This window comes from Vicia villosa, linkage group LG3 (assembly GCF_029867415.1).
Source record: "Vicia villosa cultivar HV-30 ecotype Madison, WI linkage group LG3, Vvil1.0, whole genome shotgun sequence".
NCBI lineage: Eukaryota > Viridiplantae > Streptophyta > Magnoliopsida > Fabales > Fabaceae > Vicia > Vicia villosa.
The window spans coordinates 26321198-26342203 of record NC_081182.1 but is presented as its reverse complement, the minus strand read 5'-3'; the positions used below and the strand labels follow the sequence as shown (position 1 = coordinate 26342203).

The 21006-nt window shown below is 29.2% G+C and overlaps 1 long non-coding RNA gene across 1 annotated transcript; it reads right to left on the bottom strand.

The window, feature by feature from the left end:
• Positions 1-2147, bottom strand: LOC131655229 (uncharacterized). Its single transcript, XR_009299687.1, has 3 exons — positions 1832-2147; positions 1617-1656; positions 1-678 (listed from the first exon to the last, which is right to left on the bottom strand). It is a non-coding gene; the product is annotated as an uncharacterized LOC131655229 (long non-coding RNA).
• Positions 2148-21006: the final 18859 nt, after the last annotated feature.

Here is a 21006-nt window from a genome sequence, read left to right as displayed (position 1 = left end):
ACCCCTATTGTAAGTGTATTATTTGTGGCATTCATTTATCTATAATTTTGTGTTTTTTGTCGATATTATTACTTACTATATAAACTTTATTTGTGGACGCCAAAATAGCCAAGAGGATAAGAATGTGTAATTTATGTCACAAAACACATGATAAACACTGCTTTACAGTAATTGTTAATTCTTGGGAATACACTATATATATATATATATATATATATATATATATATATATATATATATATATGAGGAGGGATCAAATTACACCAATATGTTACACTTATAGTTACACTTAGGGGTGGACAACGGGCCGGGTTGGGCGGTTTCGGGCCCAAAACCACCACCCAGCCCAACCCACGGTTGGAGAAAACAGGCCCAATTCCGCCCAAAATTTGTATCGGTTTTGACGGGTTGGTTTAAAACGGGTTGCGGGTGCTTTCGGACGGGCATTTCGGGTTATTGGGTTACTTCCAATTTTAAGCCAAATAATTTGTTTAGCTTTTTTCTTAAATTACTTTCACTAATTTTAAGTCAATATATTACAATATTTTATTTTTGGCCCAATTCAAAAGTGCATATCTCACATCCAATAACTTCAAAAATAACATAAATTATTACATTTATATCAAAATAATAACAAAACAAATACATTTATTAGTTCTTCAATAAGCCACCAACAACCTGAAAATGATAAAAATTAAATTCAACAAAATGTTAGAAAAAGACTAGTCAAAAATATGAAAACAATAAAAACTAAATTCCATAAATTCACATTATTTAATGTTGAATTGCAGTTTCTGTTTTTACCCCTCTCATTTAAAACAATGTTCAAGTTAAAAGTTTTCTCATTTAATATTATCTTTAAAAAATTAGGACTGTCATTTTACTTGACATGAGATGTTTCTTTAACATGTTTTGGGAAAACAATTAGAGAAATTAAGATTTATAAGATATGCAAATATCAATTAGATGAGAAAACACAAGGTCATAGAAAAGAATCCAACTGTAATAATGACTGCATAGTCAAGAATTTTGAAGCATAAGCTTTATAGTGGTATCAAATTGAACATTAGATAAATATCAACATACATAGGCAAAGATAGAGAAAAACACTAAAAGCATTGTTTCAAAATCAAAGGTAAAAATTAATGGTTTAGAAACAAGTGAAATGGTTATACTAGCTTAAAGTTCAGAATCTTCTGGTTACAATCTGCTGCAGAATAATCAGCATAGATGCTATACAATTTTCCCAAAATTATTCAATGGATTTTCAAAGCCACCTTTCTGATATAAAATGTATGTTAAAATTAAAAGGCCCTGTTCTTGATATAGAGTTTGCTTAACTTATAATAAGTGTAAATCTTAATTTCTTACTTGAACAAAATCCACTATTAGTCAAGAACCATGGCATCCATATCCAAATTAAATTTCACATTCGAAGTTATAACCCATTACAAATAAATTAACTAAATGAACTGACAAAGAAGTAGTATACTAAGTAGTCCGCTTCAAGATTAAGTACAACTAAAAAAATCACATGATAAAATCAGCTACTAATACATTCAATTAGTACATCAATTTTTTCGACAAAATAAATATAATAGACAAATATAATTTACCTCTTAAGTCTCAAGTCTCGGCAACCTTTAAATCAATAACCTACACAATGATACAACCATTTCAATAACAAATGGAAATGAGTAGAAAATTAATATTAAAATATGTTAACAATGCACAGAAAAGATGAAGAAATATAAAATCTTTACACTTTGTGTGGTTCAAAACAAAGACAGTGAAGACAGATAAATACTATAAAAAAGAAAATAAAAATTACCTTTTGTTCAAAAAGAATAAAGATGCAACTATTGTCCTTCTATTCTTCTGGAACATAAACAAAAGAAGAATAGAAAGATGTTGAATGATTAAGAATGGTGTAAGTGAAATAGAATATGAAAGAATAAGAAATCAATAGAAACGAATTGGAAATGGAAAACATTGTGACATATTGGAGAAGATGAACTTGAGAAGAGGATTTAAGATGGGTATGATAGACGGCGGCGGATGGATGGCGGCTAGGATTAGGGTTTGGATGTGAACAAGAGGGAAGGGATGGAAGCTGAAGAGAGAGAAGATAAATAATAAATGAAACTCTCGCTCAGAGTTGTGTACTAACATAGTAGATGTAAAATGAATAAAATAACATTACTCGGTCGGGTTCGGATACCTGCGGTGTTATTTCAATGAACCGAGTCCGCCCGTCTTAACCTGTTTGAGGCCGAAATTCAGGCTCGCAAGACCGCAAACCCGTTTCAAACCGGACCGTTTTTGTTTTTTGTTTCGGTTATTGCGGGCTGGATCGGTTCTCGGTTTTCTGTCCAGCCCTAGTTACACTTACACTCATTAATAACCTTTGATTTTAATTTAATCCAATGGCTAGAAATATTTAATTAGTGACTCATGATTCTTACTTAAAATAGTTTTATTCTATTTTTGGTAATTAATAATTTTGATTTTAACAAATTATAATTTATTCTTTTTCTCATAAAATAAATAAAATCTCTCCTACTTTTGTAACAATTAAATCACACTTCAATTTTATAAAAAAAAATATTTCATAAAAAAGTCAAAAAACCTTTTTCTTATTTTAAAATATATCAATTATATATTGAATTTTAAGCAAATAAAATATAAATTTATTTACATAAAAAATAGAAAATTTTGTTTAAAGTTAAAAAAATTTATATAAAATAAAGTTAGATATTAATAAATGTTAAAAATCATAAATTTTTAAGAAATATTAATAAGAATAAGTGAATAGAATATAGTTTTATATTATTATAAAAATTGTGATTTGTTTAAAATTGTTTGTAAACATTATTAGATGAAAAATAATATTTGTTACTAAGAAATCTTAAAAATTCACGTATTTTTAAAACTTATTAATAAAAATCAAGGGATTTTTACTAACATTTCTAAAAATATGTTATTTTTATCGTTTCTTAATAAAACTATAATTTTTTTAATTAAGAAAACTTGTATTCTTAATTTTTTTTTTTAAATTGCACTACTTTTTAAAATAAAATTTTATTTGATCAACAAATAAATTATTATGTTCTAATTATTAGTTATTAGTTTTATTTTTTATACTTATTTTGAGAATTATTTTGTATTGTATTTAAAAATAAAACAGCTTTATTAGTTACATTAAGCGAATATAATATTATTTTTTCTTTAAAATAAATCAGAATTTTTATACAAGTTTTTTCCTAGTAACAAAAATTATTTTCATCAAATAATGCTTACTAACAATTTTAAAAAAAATCACAATTTTTATAATAATATAAAACTATATTCTATTCACTTATTATTATTATTATTATTATTATTATGAGTTTAAAGATAGTGCACTGTCAGTGTAAAACAGTTTACACATACAACCAATCAAAATGTTTTAATTTGTCAAGTAATTTTAGTTTTCTAAAATTAAAAATGAGATTTATTCTGATGCATGTCTCTCATTGGTTGACAGTGTAAAAATACTTTACACTGCCAGTGCATTTCCTTTTTTCCCTATTATTATTATTATTATTAATATTTCTTAAAAATTTATGATTTTTAATATTTATTAATATCAAAATTGAATTTGATTTAATTGTTACAAAATTAGTAGAGATTTTATTAATTTTATGAGAAAAAAATAAATTATAATTTGGTAAAGTCAAAATTATGAATTACCAAAAATAGAATAAAACTATTTTAAGTAAGAATCATGAGTCACTAATTAAATATTTCTAACCATTGGATTAAAATAAAATCAAAAGTTATTAATGAGTGTAACTATAAGTGTAATATATTGGTGTAATTTGATCCCTCCTCATATATATATATATATATATATATATATATATATATATATATATATATATATATATATATATATATATATATATATATATATATATATATATATATTTAAAAGTACATATTAATTATTTTTACCGCATAACAATTTGTGATTATTTATGATTAAGTCTTTTTACATCTTGTTAAATTTATAGATGTTTAACGACGAGACACAATTCATAAAGAAGACTTAAAAGACATTCGTTCACGTTGGGCATCTTGCTTCCAATAGATTTTTTAATATGTATGAAATATTGATTTTGATGTAAATAATGTATAGTTTTGTTTTACATTTTGGTACAAAATGTATTCCATTTTGGTGTCATTCTATTCTGGTAAAAACTTGATATACAAAATACTGGTTATAATGAAATAATTATATGTAAAAAAAATTAAAAAATATATTTTATAAAAATAATGGAATCTCCCACAATTTATGTTAGGAGGGGTTAATTAGATTATAAGGAATTTTGAAATTTTCTTGGTTTATGATAGTTAGATATGATGTTCTTTATTTTTCAGAATGGATGTAAAGTATAAAGTGTTAAAAAATAAATGCAGAAAGTAAATGACACCAAGATGTATACTAGTTCCTCTTTTTAAATAAGGGTACATTTAGTCCCCTCACACATTGTAAGAGATTTCACTATATTAGAACTGTTACGCTTGATCCAATCAGATCATAAATATCTAACATAAACACAAAGACACACCACCTTTGATTTTACAACAAGTGCACCACTTTCAATTGTATACAATGAACACTTAAACAAAGTGACAACAAACTCGAATTTTGAATAGAGATGAAGAGTAAAACTTTTATCAATTCACAATGTATATTACACAAGTGCTCAGAACTTTGTCGAAGAAACTTTTAATGATGCAATGAAAGTGTATTAAAAAGGTTTCTCAAAAAGCTTATGACTTAAGGCACTAAATTAAAAATGGGAGTTTTTGAATTTGGATTGTAATGAAAGAGTTATCTTTTGAAAATATGAATCTCTAGGTATTTATACATGAATCACACCTTTTGTATTGTAGCTATTGTATTTTAACATATTGATAGTTTTTTTATTTTATTTTATAATATAGTTCTGCTACCAATCTTATCTTATTTTATTAATTTTAAAATCAGTAAAAAGAAGGACTAGAATATGGATACAATAGAACATATATTGAAAATTCAAAACCATCTCCCATTATTAATTCAATATATATTTATAATTTTCAATATATACATTTTGATGTTATTTTATTTTTGTTTTACATAAGCGATTATTATTTTTTTTAAAATTTAACTATGATTCATCATATGGATAACTATTTGAATTTAAAGATTTAATTAGGTAATTTTTTAAAATTTATGGCAATTTACAATAATTATTTTATTATATTATTAATTTATTAGTGAAAAAATAGGGCACTAATTTGGGCATTTTTATTAAATAAAAAATTAAAAAAATATTTAAATAGAATAAGAATTGCAAAACTCTCACTAACAATCTTATTTTAATTTAAAAAATCACTAAAATGTAAGACTGGAATTTATGCACATGACACATTCAAAACCACCTTCTATTATTAATTTAAAACATAATTAGAAAAAATATTTAGAAGTTTGTCCACATGGATGAATTCTACTAAATTATTTTTTATAATTATTAATAAGTGTTATGATTTAAATAAATAATTTAAACTATATATGATGCTGGCTTTTTTAATGATGACCGTGGAATAATAAAGGATTAACTTAAAATTTATGTTCTTCAAGTAAAAAGAAATGCTTCATTTTTCACGTGAGAAGATATTCAAAGTTTGACTATGAAGATGGTTCAAACTAAGAAATATTTGGTATTTTCATCGGTTTACAAATTTATTGAGTTAACATTGATACTGCCGGTGTTGACAGCATCCGTTGAATTCTAACATTCACTAGAAAGAAGTCTCAAAAAAGACTTTGTCTCGTGATTTTATATCTTTTATTTCAAACTATATTTTTGTTGATAAAATGAAAAGTTTATTTTTATTTTGCTCAGGCTTTATAATTTTTCTGACTTCGCCACTGAGTATAATATCATGAATCAATGCCATGATAGATGCAATTTAAAATGCGTTAGAATCAGATTTTTGTGTGAAAAGTGTCACTGCTTCAGTGGTAACCGGTTAACACATTATCGTAAACGGTTACAACTGAAGCAAACAAAGACTTTTCAAAATTTTTGGAGGAGTAACCAGTTACACCTAGGGGTGTTCGCAGTGTGATTTGGGCGGTTTTCACGTTAAAAATCATCTGAACCGCAAGAAAGAAAAATGTGTTGTTCAGTTTGGTTCGGTTGACATTCAAAAATAAAACCGAACCAAACCAAACCAAACTAACGCGATTTGGATTGGTTCGGTTGGTTCATTTTTTTACAAAATATTTATTGAGTCATACATACACATATAGAGTAAAATATAATTTTGTGTGTAATCGTTCATACATTATCATAAAAAAAGTTTCTAATTGTCAAAATAAATTTATGATTTGATACACAAAATGCGTCTTACAATTTTATCTTAGATCTAAAAAATGGTATACATGAAATTGCACTCGTTAATAAATATTATACAAAAAATACAATAAAATATATTTTTTCAAATAGTATTTATAAATGAATAATATTTTGTTTTTTGATGATACATAAATTAAAATAAATATCATACAAAGAATATGGTAAAATATACACATAATACTAGTTGATATCTCTGAAAAATTAAAGAAATATGTATTAGTTAGTAAGATTTTGTAACATAATGCGGTTTAGTTTGGTTTAGTTCGGTTTGCAAAATATAAGCGGCAAACCGAACCGAACCGCACGGTTTTGTTAAAAAATGACCCAAACAAATCCGAATCAAATGTGTTTTTTGCGATTTCGGTTTGGTTCAATTTTGCAATTTTCTATTAGACCGCTTTGGTTTTGAATACCCCTAGTTACACCTGATACAATTTCTAAATATACTAATTTTTTTGTTCTGGTAACCAGTTACACCTGATGCAAATTGTGAAAATCAATTTTTAACGTATGAAAATTAAAACCATAAGTTTCCAAAAATGATTTAATGCATAGAGATGAAAGGTGCATGATTGTTCTGAGTACCATGGTAATTCACGAGGCTTAATTGTAACTTGTACCTTAATAAAGAGATCAATCCTTTAAGGTAGGGATGCCAACAGGTAGGGTCAGATGCGGGTTTTACACTACTCAAACCCACACCCAAAATCATCACCCGAACCCAAACCCAAAGGCTATTCAGGTGGAAAAACAACACCCACACTCACACCCTTTGGGTTCGGGTTTTTTCACCCGAACCCGCAACAAAACACATAAAATACAACAACATTGAAATTATCCATTGATTTTCCTACAACTTATATATATTTAGGGGCACTTATGTAATTTCAAGTCTAAGTGAGTGTGATTTCGGGTTCGGGTTTCACACTATCCCAACTCACACCCGAAATACCGGGTGGCACCCGAACCCAAACCCAGTCAATTTGGGTTTTCACCCGTTGACTCTGGTTCATGGTGCGGGTGGACCCCGCGGGTTTGGGTCTGCCTGCCATCCCAACTTTAAGGTTCAATGATATCTTGACAATTGCTTGATCCAAGTCTTGTTACCATAGCTATCTTTGCACACGGAGCTTTTTCTCCTTCTTTGATAATGCACGTCGATCTTAATAAAAACACTTATCTTCATGAACAGGGCCGACCCGATATATATATTGAGGCTTAAGGCGGATTTTAAATAAAATTTACAATAAAATATTAAAATTCTTTTTTTAACTTTTATAAATTCAAATTATTTATTACATTCTTTTAATTGATTTTATTAAAAATTCTGTCTTTTCTTATAGATAATAAAAAATAATTCATTCAATATTTATTTATACGAGTTTATAATACTACTAAAACTTATTAGTTTTAATATAATTATTATTATTATTATCATTGATATTTATTATTATTATTACTTTCTATTTTTTTTTAGAAAATAATATGTATTATTTATTTAAACCAAAAATAGTTTACACATGCCGATCCTAAGATCCAGGCCTCAAAGTAACTTATACACGACAAACATCATAAACAATTAACCTATAAAGCTACTTTATAAGTAAATTGTCGACATCTATATGAGCCTTAAGTTTCTTCTTGTTTTTCCCCTAAGAATCACCACATGTTTGACACTCCCCACGATATCAGTGTTGGGATCCTGTTAAATACAGTGTCATTGAGCCATTTCTAGATTTGGTAGACAGTCTCAACAGCAAGCATTTTTAATAAACACCGTTTCCATCCTTTTTGCGTAGTCTCTGCTATGATCCATTCAAACTCTCTGTCCCAATCATGCCTACGAATTGGATAGCCAATCCAATTGAGAAGGGTGCTCCATATATGTTGTGTAAACCTGCAAGCAAAGAAAATATGATTCACAGTTTCAATATTATCACAGGCCAGGCATTTTCCATCAGTGTGTATACCAATCTTCTCCAATCTGTCCTTTGTTGGGAGTCTTCCAAGGATAGTGTTAAGCATGATATAGAATGAGAACTCTTTGTATCCTAGTGGCTGTTACATTCATAATCAGTTAGGTAGTTACAGTTTAGTTATAGAGGTTAGTTAGAATATAACTAACTCTGTATGCTATATATACTTGACACCAGTATTGATGTTAACTAGTTGTGAAATACAAAAGGTTATCTCTTTCTTCTATCAATGCAAGCTTCTCATTGTGTTTATATGGTGTGTGAATTGTAGTTTCACATGGTATCATCGACCTGTGGCTAGCGTCTCATTCCTTTCCGCTGCATTCTCAGAGTTCTTCTTTTTCACAACTCACCCTTCTTCTTCTTCCTTTTCTTGCGATCTTTGCTTCCTTTTTTCGTTCCGACCATGTCCACCGATAGCTCATCTGCTTCTTCTTCTCCATCCAACACGACCTCCAATACCAACAAAGGGTATCAAAATGATACTCTTAATCCTTATTTCATGCATCCCAATGAAAACCCCGCCCTTGTTCTTGTTTCTCCTCTCTTGAACGCCGGTAATTACCATTCTTGGTCAAGATCTATAACAATGGCGTTGAGATCCAAGAACAAACTGCACTTTATCAATGGTGCGTTACCTCGACCACCTGATGAAGATCGTGATTCCATTGCTTGGGATCGATGCAACACAATGATAATGTCGTGGTTGAACAATTCAGTTGAATCTGATATATCACAGAGCGTTTTATGGATGGAAACAGCTTCAGGTATATGGAAAGAACTCAAAGATCGCTTCTATCATGGTGATGTATTCAGAATCTCAGAGATTCAGGAAGAAATTTGCACCCTTCGGCAAGGTGATTCTTCAATCTCATCTTATTACACTAAATTGAAAATGTTGTGGCAAGAATTGGACAATTTTCGCCCGCTACCTGTTTGTGAATGTGCCACCACTTGCCTAGCTATTGATAAGATACGTAGCTATCGTGATTCTGATCAGGTAATTCGATTCCTTAAAGGGTTGAATGATACATATTCTGCAGTTAGATCCCAAATCATGTTGATGGATCCTCTTCCCAATATCTGCAAAGTATATTCTTTACTGGTCCAGCAAGAAAGACAGTTAATTGTCCCAGTTGATGAGTCCAAGATTTTAGTTTTTCCTGCTAATCAGTCTCAAGGCAGAGGGAATAGTTTTACTCGAGGTCGAGGTTCAAGAGGGGGCAGGTCCAACAATGGTCGTGGCAGAGGTATGAGAGTATGCACTCACTGTGGTATGACCAATCACACAATTGATACATGCTTCAAAAAGCATGGTTATCCTCCTCACTGGCAGCAACAAAGCCACATTAACAATGTATCAGCTGACCATGAGGTTGAGGATGAAACTCAACATGAACCTGCTACTGAACAGCCTAATGAGACTGCATCTGGAAGCATTAGTTTCACACCTGCTCAACACAAAGCCCTTCTAGCCTTACTGCAACAATCTTCTAATTCTCACAGTGTTAATCATCTTGTCACTCAAGCCAAGACCAACTCAGGTATTATCTGCACTTTTCCCACACAAAACACAACTGATACTTTTATACTTGACACGGGGGCTACTGATCATGTTTGCTTTTCTAGAAGATTGTTCTCATGTCTAAAGAGAATTCCTGAAATAACTGTGAAATTACCAAATGGCGCATTGGTGTCAACACATCTTGCTGGCACCATTCTTTTTGATGAAAATTTTGTGTTGACCAATGTTTTGTATATGCCACATTTCACCTTTAACCTCATTTCTGTACCTAAACTTACTTCTAATTTGGATTGCCAATTGATATTTGATAACTCTACATGTTTCATACAGACCACTTGCTCGAGGAAGATGATTGGTGCAGCTGAGTTACGAGGAGGATTGTATATTCTCAATCAACCACCTGTTGCCATTCCCCTCATCTCACCTTCTCCCATTGATTCTATGCCATCATTCTTACATAATACCACTTTAGCTATTAATTCTGTACTTCCTAGACAGGAAACTGATTGTAACATTTGGCATTTGAGACTTGGGCACCCTTCCAATGCCAAGTTAATTGAAATAAAGAAAATTTTTCCCTTTATAACTGTTGATTCCTATGATAAACCGTGTGACATATGTTTTTATGCTAAACAAAAGAGGTTGCCTTTTCCTGATAGTGCTCATCAGTCCAGTGAACCTTTTGATCTAGTTCACATGGACATTTGGGGTCCTCTTTCTATCCCTTCAATGAATGGTCATAAGTACTTTCTAACTGTTGTAGATGATAAGAGTCGTTTTACTTGGATTTTCCTTATGAAGCAAAAGTCTGAAACTGCCAATCTGATAAAAGCCTTTGTGTCTATGGCTCTAACACAACACAATAAAGCCATTAAGTGTATTAGATCTGACAATGGCAATGAGTTCTTACTGCATGATTACTATAAAAACAATGGTATTATTCATCACACTTCATGTGTTGGTACTCCTCAACAAAATGGGATAGTTGAGAGGAAGCACCAACACATTCTTGCCATCACTAGAGCCTTGCTATTTCAAGCCCACCTTCCCAAAATTTTTTGGTCTTATGCAGTAAGTCATGCTATCCATATCATTAACAGACTTCCCACACCTTTTCTACACCAAAAATCACCTTTTCAAATTCTCTATAACTGCCTTCCCAACATAGATTCTCTTAGAGTATTTGGTTCTCTATGTTTTGCTGCAACATTGCAAGCACATAGAAAGAAGCTTGACTCTAGATCCAGAAAATGCCTATATTTAGGATTTAAACTTGGAGTCAAAGGTCATATACTATTTGATTTACATTCAAAGGAACTTTTTCTGTCCAGAGATGTTATATTTTTTGAATCCATCTTTCCCTATAAACAATCTTTACCTTCATCATCCTCAACTTCAACCCAATTCCATCATCCTTCTCATGATTTTTTTGATTTTCCTTACATTGATAACACTACTGCACATCAGCATAATTCTTCCCCTATTCCTGGCAGCTCTGATAATGTTTCTCTTGATACACCTATTGCTGAACCTTTACCTGTTTCTGACACATCATCTAATCCTAACATACCTATTTCTAACCCTAATCCTGGTACTGCATTAAGAAAGTCTGTCAGAAACAGCAAGCCTCCCACTTACCTCCAAGATTACCATTGTAACCTGATTGAGAATACAGTCCCACTCCACAATTCAGCTGCCACTCAATCTTCTTCTCAAAGTAAGTATCCCTTATCCCATTTTCTTTCCTATCATAATCTTTCTCCTGCACATAACCAATTCATTCTTCACTTATCTTCTATTCCTGAGCCTCACACATATGAGGAAGCTATTACTAATAAACACTGGAGTGATGCTATCCAATCTGAGTTACAGGCCCTCACACAGACCAATACTTGGACATTAGTTCCATTACCTCAGCATAAAAGAGCTATTGGATGTCGATGGGTTTTTAAACTTAAACAACATGCTTATGGCTCTATAGAGAGGTACAAAGCTCGTTTAGTGGCCAAGGGTTTCACCCAGACTGAAGGCTTGGATTACATGGACACCTTCAGTCCGGTTGTTAAAATGACCACTATACGTGTGTTCTTAGCTATTGCTGCTGCTTGTCAATGGCCTGTGTTTCAACTTGATGTTAACACAGCCTTCTTGCATGGTGAACTCAATGAAGAAGTGTATATGCAACCTCCACCTGGCTTGACATTACCTCATCCCAATCTTGTTTGCAAACTCCAAAAATCCCTCTATGGGTTGAAGCAGGCAAGCAGACAGTGGAACACTAAGCTTACTACAACTCTTCTCCAATCTGGCTACATTCAATCCAAGTCAGACTATTCCTTGTTTACCAAATCCAATGGACTTCGATTCACAGTAATCCTTGTTTATGTGGATGATCTGGTCTTAGGGGGGACTGATATTGATGAGATAACTAGTATTAAGACCCTCTTACATAACAAGTTCAGCATCAAGGATCTTGGCAGTCTAAAATATTTTCTTGGCTTTGAAATAAGCAGGTCAAAAGAAGGAATTACTCTTTGCCAAAGAAAATATACATTAGATTTGTTGCAAGATGCAGGTCTAACTGGAGCGAAACCTTACAATACTCCTATGCAGCCTCATGTCCAGTTGCATCAAGGATTTGGTAAATGTCTCTCTGATCCCACTGAATACAGGAGGTTGGTTGGTAGATTACTCTATCTCACACACTCCAGACCTGAAATCTCATACACAGTTAGCAAGCTGAGTCAGTTCTTGAGCAATCCTACTGATGAACATATGTTAGCTGGTATCCATCTGTTGAGATATCTTAAAGGAAATCCTGGTAATGGTCTGTTCTTTAGCTCATCATCAGCTCTCACACTTAAAGGATTCTCAGATTCTGACTGGGGAGCATGTCCCGATACGAGAAGATCAACAACTGGTTTTTGCTTCTTCCTTGGAGATTCTTTGATAAGCTGGAAGAGCAAGAAACAAGCTGTTGTATCCAGGTCGTCATCTGAGGCAGAATATCGGGCATTGGCACAAGCTACATGCGAAGGTCAATGGATCTTGTACCTGCTACAAGATTTTCAAATTAAGCATCCTGCTCCATTTGTAATCTACTGTGATAACAAATCTGCTCTTCATATAGCAGCCAATCCCGTGTTTCATGAAAGAACGAAACATATCGAGATTGATTGTCATGTGGTAAGAGATAAAGTGCAGGCTGGCATTCTTCATCTACTTCCGATTGCTTCAAAAGATCAAGTGGCAGACATCTTGACAAAATCTCTGCATGTAGGACCTTTTAACAATCTTCAAAGCAAGCTTGGAATGTTGAATATCTATTCCAGCTTGAGGGGGGATGTTAAGCATGATATAGAATGAGAACTCTTTGTATCCTAGTGGCTGTTACATTCATAATCAGTTAGGTAGTTACAGTTTAGTTATAGAGGTTAGTTAGAATATAACTAACTCTGTATGCTATATATACTTGACACCAGTATTGATGTTAACTAGTTGTGAAATACAAAAGGTTATCTCTTTCTTCTATCAATGCAAGCTTCTCATTGTGTTTATATGGTGTGTGAATTGTAGTTTCACAGATAGTGAGCCAAAGAGCAAATCGAGCACGGGGAAGAGCATGGTTTTGATCAAACAGTTTTCTCGAATTCATAATAGGCCTTTCCCCTATGAACTCATTATACATTCTCCGCATGATAAATTTTTGTTCAGTTATACTATGCATCTAATAGTCACTCTGAATGATTCGATCTCTTACTTTGATAATGCCTTTGAGCATCCAGGAGCAAGACTGTGTAGGCTGCCACTGCATGATATCTGAGCCTTTCATATTATTATTATTACTTTTATTATTATTATTATTAATGAGGGTTTATGACATAAAATGGTAAAATAAAAATAATTAAATATTTTTACAACTAAAAATATATTTATGTTATATAAAATAAACTATATACTAAATTTACAGATGTTATTGTTGTTATAATAATTGATTTAAATAATAAAAATAATATGTGTAATAGTTGAAGTTTTTCAATTATTATTCATTGCATGATCTTTTATTGATGTCAATATCTCCTTAGCCAATAAACAATATACCGTAAACCTAGTATATAATATAACATTATCTAGTATAATAACCTAGTACTAATACTAATGTATATGAAGAAAAAATTGGAGGCCCAAGGCAGTGTGGCCTTGGTGGCCTACCCCTTGGGCCGGGCCTATTCATGAAAACATAAACTAATGTTGGAAAAGCTTGTCTTTATAGTTGAATCTCTCAACCATGGTGAAATATTATCCCTTCACACTTATTCCCTCATTTAAACATAACAATAGTAAGGAAAAGACCAATCTCAAAAATGACAAAATGATTTTGTTGAAATCTAAACCCATGACCAAGTCACTTTTCAACATAGTTGGTAGGCCTAACAGTAGAAAAAAATGGCGCCCTATCTAGTTTTCTTTTCAATTAAGACATTAAGTTATATATACACATTTTACCACTATTAAATTAAGATTAAAAAATTAATACAATAAAGTATTATAACTAGACGTCTACCCGTGCGATGCACGAGAATGTTATGTTAAATTAATAGCAAATGTAAAATCAAGTTAAAAGAAGATTATAAATTTAATATAAATAAAAGAGAGCAACATAAATATAAAAATAGAATAAACTCGTGCGGTGCACGGAATGATATGTTGAATTAATAACAAATGTAAAATTAGATTAAAATAAAATTATAAATTTAATATAAATAAAAGAGAGCAACATAAATATAAAAATAGAATAAAAGTAATATGTCACACATGTTTGAGATTAGGGCAAAAAATTGTAATAGATCAGTTCAGTTATTTTAAATTTTGAAATACTTCTTTGTAAATGACATTTAACGTGCTATTTGTATGTTGACCGTCATCCGTAGCTATCAATAACTTCAAACCGTTCCTTGAAGTAACTCTTGAAATGACAACATATAATTGTCCATGTGAGAAAACAGATTATGGAAGATAAACTCCAACATGCTTCAAAGATTGTTTTTGACTTTTATTAATAGTCATTGCAAATTAAATGAGCAAAGGGAATTGTCTCCGTTGAAATTTAAAAGGATTTCTTGAATTAGAAGGTGTCAATGACAACCTAGGTATATACACCTTATTACCAATATTTCTTCCTGACCAATAATTTGTGTCGCTGACTGAGTGAGAGAAACTTTTGTATCGTCCAATCTATAATAACAAAAATTTAATCAATTGATTTAAGAATTGATTAAAATAACAATAGATTGATAAAATATGTATGATATATATACTTTAACTTATATTCATTGACTTTCTTGATGTCAGCATTGAAGAACATCTTAGTACCAAAAATGCATTTGAAATTCCCATTATTCCTGTTAAGAAACATTAAACATAGTTGGATAAAATAATAAATAATAAATAAGTATAATGAATAACATTGACACACACAAAAATATCTAAATTATCATTCTATTTCTTTAACTTGACAGGATTCATGATAAATACAATAAGACCAGATTCACTATGATTTTCAAGATATTGTTGCATTTACTTAACATAAGTTCCCAATAAAATACAATATATTCTTTTGTTTCTATAGTAATATGTGATTAGTAAAGAGAAAATATTATATATCATAAATTAAATTATGTAATTAAATATAGTGATAAACCATTATTAAATCTTACTCTAAATCCTCAAGAACAATATTAATGAGCTTGTAATTTTTTTCCATTCTTTTGAGTTTCTTTGATGGTGTTCTTTTCCACAATATGTCCAATGACATCTAAAAAAAATACAAATAAGTTGAGTCAAATGAACTATATAATTTGATTTGTAAATTTATGAATAAATGTGAAAGTGAATATAAAATAATATAACAGAAGTGTATACCAAGTAATTTATCAGCATATATACCTGAGAGGATATCTGAAAAAGCAACAAAATAAAAATAATTTGTTGGAATTTCATTAGGAACTATTTGATTGCACTTTGTAGTTCCCACAAAGTTTAATTTGAACTTGTGTGTTGTTGGTTTGAATTTCATTTCATTTCTGGCAACTAAGAAGTTTTCAATTAAATTATTATAACCTTCTTTTAAGGATTCTTGAAACTGTGTGATAAGTCGTTTCTTCACAGTGGCCTGAATTTTTCTATACTATGATGGAAAAGAAAGATGAAAATGCAAAAAAAAAAAAACAATATCAACATATCAATATAGATTGTAAATATGATTATGAAATAAAAAATGCAAAATATTTATACCTCTTCATCAAGTAAAATCATCTCCAAACTATTTGTCTCAGATGAATTTTTGAATTCAGGTTGAATCCACATAGGAATTATTCGAATTTTCAAATTCCAATCAATCTTTCTGGCATGGATGTTATCAATGAAAATAATCACAGAAAGTGTCACTGAATAAACCTTGATATTATGTAATGAAAAGTAATGTTGAATATTGAAATGATGAATTTATATATTTTGGTGGAGAAGTTAGAAATAAAGAAAATGAGATTATGATTTGGAACATGGGTTTATGCTTTGGAACATGGGTTTATGAAACCGTATAAAATAAAGTGAGTTTATGAAACTGTATAAAATAAAGTGGGTTTATGATTTAGAAAATAGAACTGCTATTTGACCGGTTAACGAAACATAGGTTTGAATTAATACGTTGTTGGAAGAAGTAATCTTTTTAGGGTTTATGTTAGAACAAGATTTGTTCTGATCAATGTTCTTGTTTGATGATAACAATGTATATGAATTTTGTATAAGAAAATGTGGTACTCTAATCCTTTGCATTTTCCATTTCAGGAAATATATAAAGAGTAAGCACAATTCAGCGCTAAGAAGCACTGACTCAGAAGGTTCAGGATTGCAACATCAGAACATGCTCTCGCAAGACATCAGAAGATGGTCAAGCAGAATCAGGACATGGTCTATGAAGCATCAGAAGAACATGAGATCAGAAGCAGAAGCACTGAAGTTCTTATGATATCACGCTCAAGCACTTCAAAGTCAGAAGACAAGAAGATGCTCTGCACCAAGCTGTAACTCTGATTCTGATAATTCAAACGTTGTATTCACAAAATCTGAGATCAGAAGTTGGTACTAGATGACAGGCTACAAAGTCTAATCTCTGACTGACAAAAGCAACGTTAGAAGCTACAAAAGGCAAAGTCAGTAAAAGCTGGAAAAGCATGGCTCGAGGTAGTTGACAAAAGTGTGAAACATTAAATGCAGAGCATTAAATGCTCCCAACGGTCATCTTCTCAAAACGCCTATAAATATGAAGTTCTGATCAGAAGCAGATACAACAACTCTTGCAAACTTACTGAAACGCTGCTGAATTCATTACTCACGAACTTCATCTTCAACCTCACAACTATTGTAATATTTAGTGAGTGTTAAGCTTAAAACTTAAGAGAAATATCACAGTTGTGATTATAGCTTTTTTAAGAAGCATTTCAATACTCTTGTAAACATTTATTTTACATTTATTGTAAAAGGTTCCTAGAGTGATCGGTGAGATCAGTAAACTCTAGAAGACTTAGAAGTTTCTAAGTGGTGTATTCCTAGAGTGATCAAGTTGTGATCAGTATACTCTAGAAGACTTAGAGGGTATCTAAGTGGAAAACCATTGTAATCAAGATTGATTAGTGGATTAAATCCTCAGTTGAGGTAAAAATATTGTGTTCATTGTTTTTATCTTAAGAGTTTTTAAAGTCACACTTATTCAAACCCCCCATTTCTAAGTGTTTTTCTATCCTTCAGTTTATTTTATTTAATAATAACTAATAAATAATATCTTCAATTAACTAAAAAATAGGAAATTAATAAATATTTTAGAAGATTAGTAGAAAGTTAATAACGATTTCTAATTAGCTCAAAAAAAAAAGAAAATAATTTGTGGTTTTATGATGATTTAGAATTTAATAATTAATAATAAATTGTAAATTAGAATTTTTTTTTTAAAAAAACGTGGTTGTGTTTTAAATATTTATTAGTATGATTATTAATTATTATTTATAAATTATAAAAATTATTAATGATTAATTATAAATTATAGTATTTTTTAGGGTTTGTTTTATTTAATAATAATAACTAATAAATAATGTTTTCAATTAACTAAAAAAATAGAAACTAATACGTGGCTTGCGGGTGTATATTATTATTATTAGAGATTTTTTTTAAAAGAATGGTTTTATTATTATTATTTATTATTATTTTTATTATTATTTATTATTATTAATAAATATGATAACTTGGTATTGGTGGAAAATTTGACGGGAAATTTTTGGGGGAAGAAATTTTAGAATTATAATTTAGTATGATATATAAAATCAGAAGAGAAGAGCGCACTATAATGTAAACAATTCAACAAAATTTGTGTCTTTTCACCTATATTCTTATGTGGCACCTTTTAAAAGTCATCTTCACTTCTTAAAAGAAGAATCACATAATATTAGAGATCATGGATTCAAATCCTGACAAATAAAAAAAAATATTAACTAACAATTACTTATTAAATTTGATACACAATATTCTCATAAACTAATAAAATATTATTTCTATTTTTCTTACAATTATTTTTAATTATAAAATTAAAGAAAAGAAATTTTGATATAAATTTTCAATATAAAATCTCTAAAATAATTTTAAATTATTTTAATTCTATATTCTTCACATCATTTCAGACAGAAAAACTAAAGATAAATAATAATATTCTTAATTTTTCACATATAACGATATAGAGTTTGCCAATATTAATATGTAGTTTTTCATTTTTCTTCTTCTTATAATTACCATAGGGAGTATAATAAAAAACAGAGGTAATAATGTCTAAAATAAGAACTCTTATATTTCAATTAATATCAATAATAAAATAACATAAATTCTTTTACAATATAATTAATAACAAATATAGATAATTTATTTTAAAAAATAACATAAAAATATATTAACCTAACAAAAACTTACTAACTTTGATATATATTATTTTTATAAAATTTATAAAACAATATTTATATTTTTTTGCAATTATTTTTAAATAATATAAATAAAAGAAATTTTTTTTGTTGTATTATCTCAATATATAATGTTCTAAAATAATTATAAATTTTTTCTATTATACATTAATCTTCATATCATGTCAGACAAATAAATTAAAGACAAACAACAAGGTTTTTGATTTTTCACATTTAAGGACATAGAGTTTATTGTTTGCTCTTTTTTTTTTTTATAATAATGATGATAGTAAGTATAATAATAAACATATATACTATTTTCTTAAGAACGGTCATATTTCAACTAATATCAATAACAAAATCACATAAATATTTTACAATATATTCATAACAAATTAAAATAATTATTTTTCTTTAAAAATTAAGTTAATAAAGTAACAAACATTTGATACACTTTTATTCATCATATAATTAATTTTTCAAGTAAAATATATTTCTTATTTGTGATTAATTGATATTGTGGATTTTTTATTTGTATTTTTGAAAATAGATTTTTCAAAACCGTTTTTCAAAATATTACAAGCTTTTTTATATTTGTTTTTTCTAAAATGAAACACTCATTTTGACATCCTATAACATAAACATACATTATTGAGACCAAAATCTAGTAAAAATCGCAATTTTAAAAAAAAAATTGTATTTCAAAAATAATTTTTATGAAAATTTATTTGAAATAGCTTCAAAATTAAGTAATTTTTTGAAATTTTGATATCCAATTTTTTTCCATAAATAGATGAAATACCTAAAATCACATTTTAAGAATAACTATTCAAACCAAATTTTCATTTGAAGCTTTTTATAAAAAAATTCTCTGTGAAATTTTTTTACTCAAAATTTTTTAACACTATAAAAATCATTTTTAAAAAAAGCCAAAACAAACGGGCCCATAATTTATAATAAATCATTAATGATATAAAGTTATCGATCATATTTGTTAAAAAAAATAATTGTTACCAAAATTAAAATTTAACAAAAAACAAATAAAATTAATTTATAATCGCACACCCACGGGTCTTAATCTAAGTTTTTATTATTCACTTTATCTTTAATAAGATGAATGTGGGTATTTTTTTAATTTATTATTTATAAAAAAACTTGAACAAATTTATAATTTATAATTTATAATTATTTTTTTTATAAGTGAGTCCAACAAATACTATTCAATTGATTTTAATTAGCATGATATAGTGTGGCTTAAGGAAGGGGCATGCATATGTTTTGTTAATTGAACAATTCAAATATTGGTGGAACCTAACCCTACTATATATTCTTCCATTATACATCCATCTATTGAAACCTCTTAAACAAGCAAGGACCACCCTATCTATTGAATCCAACGCTGGTCAAATTGAAACCTAGCTTATGTACCATTTGTTAATTATTCAATTGTCATAGAAAACGTAGAAAGAAACCTTTAGTAGCATGTTCAAGTTCTATATGAAGTTTATTAGTATTTGCAATTCAATCACTGCAGTCCAGTGCTGTATTTATATAAGAATATAATAGCTCGATAAAGTAAAATCATATGCTTTTAAATTAATAATACAGATATAAGAGGTCATTGCAAATAGCACCTGCGAATTTTGTGGTAGCCTTTGCATGCTTATATAGTGTGCAACTATCTAATTATTAATTAATTGTCGCATTCTATTGTTTTCTTCTGGGTGGAGGAGGGGACCTTTGGGGACCGGTTGATGCATTGCTCTCCACAATCACTACCAAATACATATATATAATTAATGTCACATTAAGTCAAGATTGTGAATATATATATATATATATATATATATATATATATATATATATATATATATATATATATATATATATATATATATATATATATATATATATATATATATATATATATTGGTTATAACTATTGATATAAAGATAATAGACTCTTTTGTACCAAAACAAAGATTTTGAAGTGAAAAAACAAAATCATTTTAAAATTTTTAAATAGATCATAATCAAATGATAGACTATAATCA